Source organism: Pteropus vampyrus, unplaced genomic scaffold (genome assembly GCF_000151845.1).
Source record: "Pteropus vampyrus isolate Shadow unplaced genomic scaffold, Pvam_2.0 Scaffold152, whole genome shotgun sequence".
Lineage (NCBI taxonomy): Eukaryota > Metazoa > Chordata > Mammalia > Chiroptera > Pteropodidae > Pteropus > Pteropus vampyrus.
The window spans coordinates 1,491,260-1,495,880 of NW_011888933.1; positions in this window are offsets into that span (position 1 = coordinate 1,491,260).

Here is a 4,621-nt window from a genome sequence, read left to right on the forward strand (position 1 = left end):
TAAAGCTGGATCAAGGAGGAGGCAGCATTTTAGAGCAGAAGATGGCAGGGACCATAATTTGGGTGACCCCAGCCAGCCCAGGCTTCTCCGCAAACTGGCTCTCTGTCTTTGGGTAAATCGACCCCTCGGGGTCCAGATTCCTCATCTGGAAAAGAGGAGCAATATTAGCATACCTTGCTTTACTGCGCCTTGCAGATACTGTTTTTTTATAGTTTGAAGGTTTATGGGAACGCTGTGTAGAGCATGTCTATCCACGCCATTTTTCCAACAGACTCGGATGATGGTTATTTTTTAGCAATCAAATATTCTTAATTAAGTTAGTTTTATATCTAAACATTGTTTGTTTAGATATAATGCTATTGTACACTTAATATGCTACAGTATAGTGTAACCATAACTTTTTTATACATCAGGAAACCAAAAGATGTGTGGCTCTGTTGCGATATTTGCTTTATTGTGGTTTGGAACCACGCCGGCACTGTGTCCAAGGTATGCCTATAATGGTAGGGAGGTGGAAGATAGGGGCAGATGTTTGCAGGTGGACACACCAAGAATGTGGGTGGGTCATTATCAGATCTCTCATCTTGACTTTGAGGCAAGAAAACACGTTCAGTATCCCCATCATTGAGCATAAGCAAGGAAAAGATGGCTTTCTGGATGTGGCTAGGGAATAATGAATAAGTGACTAATCGAGACCCAGAAAGTTTGCCCTGTGTAGTCTCCAGCTCGCAGTTTACCAAGGTCAATTTCTTGTCTTCTACACCTGTTCTTCCTTCCTTCACAGTCCCACAGGGCAGAGGATCCAGGCCCAGACTTAACGTGCTGGTAATATCTAAATTCTCTGGCGGGGTGGACTAGGGTGCTGGTGGGAGTACCTTGCCATGTGAAAGATCTGGAAGGCACGGGATGACTTTCGGCACTTGTAGAGGGGAGCTTTGCCAGCGAGACTTCTTCCCTAGACTCCGGCAGACAGCAGCACAGCAGAGGCCTTGAGAGGGTCCCTGGGAGTCACCAGTCGCCATCTGTGTAGCCCCACGGTGGCTCCTGCGTGTGCATTGTTGTCCCTACTGCACAGCGACCTCCCACGGGTCCGGAGAGCTGTGTTTTCAGTTTACATCTCTTCAAATTCCCTGTAAATAGTAAGAACCCTTTGAATATTGAATAAATGAATGAACCATCCTTCTTGTGGCTTCAAGTTGAGGAGGAAAGACGCTGAGGCAACATTTTTGAAGCCACGCAGGATGGCCGCATTGCCCAAGTGACCTAATGCTGGAATCATTATTTCCAGAGCGTTAGATTTTCCTGCTGCCAATTCCAATATAAGTCTCAAAATTCTACGTCCCTTCCATGAAACTTTCCTCTTGTTTATAGGCAGGAATATTTTCCCTCTGTGTTCCTGCCTCTGGCAAGATTTTAAATATCGTCAGGGCAGAAAAGTACACCACTCAAAGTGGGGAGAAAAAGGAGAATGTGAGCGTTATTATTTTACGGAATTTTCCCCTCCTGGCCAGCAGAGTGTCTGTGGTTCTGATTACAATAATTTTGCCTGGATCTATTAGCTCTTATTTTATCGAAATGACTTACTCCTGTTTTTCTTTCCTTGCTCCCGAAGGCGCGGCCTTGGGAGGGAGATTGTTTGGCAGCTGGGAGAAGCGTAGGAGCGGGAGGGAAGTGCAGGCTCTGGGCTTGAATATAAAGCAAAGGCCTGAATTGTAAAGCCGTTGCTGCTCCTTTTTGAAGGCTGCAGAGTCCCCGAGCAAGTTACAGCACCCGCGGAGCAACAGCACCACTGACTTTTATTTCAAAACGTAAACATCAGTGTAACCGGGAACGTAAGCCCAGGTTCTTTAGGTTCGAGTCCTAGCTCATCATGAGCCACAGTGGCCTGGATGAGTCACTTCACACCCAGGGACTTCAGGGAGCTTCCATTCAGATACACATGTAAAATGGCTAAAACAGAAGTTACAGTAAGAGGTACTGAAGACAAAGGTTTAGGGATAATAGAGAAAAGCAGTTCAAGAAACTCTGCAATCAGCTGCTTCCAATCTTTCCCAATCTTCTCTCTCACTATCCTACTTATTAGTTCCCCAGCCAAATGGAACAGCCTCTCAACCACACACACAGGTGCGCGCGCGCGCGCACGCGAGTGCACGCACGCACGCACACACACACACGCACACTTCGCACTGGGCTCTAGGTGTTTACCTGGTCTAGAATGTCTTCCCTCATTCCTGAAGGGTCAAATGTTTCCTTGTCAGGACGTGATGCGAGGGTGTAGACACTGAGCGAGGCCTGCTGATGCGAGAATCCTGGCCCCAGTCACTCCTGCGCACGTGTGGCTTTGAGCGAGTTACTTAATCCTACTTTCCCAATGTGTAACATGGAACTAGGAACATCTTCCTTTAGTCCTCTTGTGAGGACTAAATTAGAGACTATATGTATAGCATAATGCTGGCACATGATAGGTACTCAAATAAATATATGAGTGAATAAAAGTACAGAATGATCCACAAGTGTTTGGGGAGCCAGGACGAATTAGATATGATCAGAAAAGGATCTGGGATCATGAGCTCCATGAACGTAAGAACTCTGTCTATCCTGTTTACCTGACATGGTGCCTGGCATGTAGTTGGCACTTGATCAATACTTGTCCAGGGAGTTATTCAATATGGAAGTTTGGATGGCAAACTAAAAAGCCTGGTGATTATTTTGTCCTTTGACTCAACTAACATCTATTAAGTGTCGACTATGTGCCAAGCACTCTGCCCAAGCACCCCAGGGAAAGAAAAAGCCAGGCCCCGCCAGGGGCAGGGGGCTAGAGGAAGAGCAGGCTTGAGGATCAAGTCAGTGGTGGAGGCTGGCAGGTTTGGAAGAGATGGGGAAGAGCGAGTGAGGGCGGCTGGTGGGTGGGAGCCTGCTGAGAGGCTCAGGCTGTGGCCTGCAAGGGGAAAGCAGGGCTGCGAGTGTGGCCGCGGCTGCCAGTTTGCGAGACAGGCCAGAGGAGAATTCTCAGCAGGAGGAGGGACAGGGACGATCTGGAGATCAATTCAGGTTCTTATAGTCAGATTTTCTATCTGTGTACTTGGCCATTGGAGAACGGACCCTTTGGCATGATGGTGACAGGCCGTGTGACTGAAGGAGGACGTATCCTCTCATTCCAAAAGGGCAGCAGGTTTGGTGTCAGAGACACCCCACGGAGGGGACTCCAGAATCCCAGAGCCTGTCTGACCCCTGAAGAGCAGGGGTTCCCCCTGGGAGGAAGCAGCACCTTTAACCACCCCACCATCACCCCCTACTCTGAACTGGAAACTCTGTCCTGACCGCCACAGGGAAGACTTGGGCTCTCAGCTGGCCTTCAAAGGCAGAGAAAATATCCCAGTTTAACACAAAATGCCGCAACCTGAGACCCAAGGCCCGGAGACTTTCTGAGATGGATAGGAATTGAAAGTGGGCTGAGCTCAGAGTCGTTTAACTGAACATTAAACAAACACCTTTCGCTATACCAAACCCACGGTGTTTCAACTTGTATCTCAGTACACGGTTAACTGTTCCTACTTAATTCCATATTATTTCTCCCTCTCCCTCTCTCTCTCAATGGTGAGAGATTTTTATCTATCTATTCATTTAACAATTATCCACTGAAAGCAAACATGCTAGAGATACAAAGAAAAACAAGATAGAATTGCAGCTCTCCAGCTTGACAATCGTTATTAAAAAGTTAAATGTCTTCACAGCCTTTGACTCAGCAATTCAACTCCCAAGAATTTATTCTAAATATATACCCCCACAGGTGCAAAGACTTATATGTAAAAGGACAATCCCTTAACTATTTTAAATAACAATTCAAAATTAGGAACAATACAAATGCCCACCAATAGGAAACTAATAAAATAGATAATAATACATCTAAACAATAGATAGAATACTATCGCTGTCCAGAAAAGGGCTGATCTTTATGGGAGGATAGGGAAATATCTCCAAGAAAAATTATTTAGTGAAAAAAGCATGTGTATTGTACTACTTTTGTTTTAAAACATTTATGTAACTATATGCATACAAAGACTATCTAGATTCTACAGCTAAGCTGTTCGACGTGGTAGCCACCAGCCACTACTGAACACTTGAAATGTGGCTAGTCCAAACTGAGATGTACTGTAAGCATGAAATTCATGGCAAATTTTGAAGACTTAGCATGAAAATGAGAATGTAAAATATTTCAATAATTATATATTTTGATTACATATGTCTTCCAAAATGACATTTTGGATATATCAGGTTAAAGAAAACATTATTGAAATTGATTTCCCTTTTATAAAACTTTTTTTTTTTTAGTATGGCTACGAGAAAATGCAAAGTTACGCATGTGGTTCACATATATTTCTATTAAACAGCATGTGCTGTTCTAGAACAGGAGCCAGCCAAAATGAGCTAAAGCCTGTTTTTATAAAGGGCAGGATAGTAAATGCCCTGCCTTCATGTAGCCCCAACTCCTGTTCTAGAGAGATCTATAGAAACCACCATCGACAATGGTTATCTTGAGGGGTCGAGATGAAGGCAGATTTTTTTTCTTTTTCGTGGGGATAAGAATGTATTGTTTTTGTCAGCCATTGAACGAACTTAT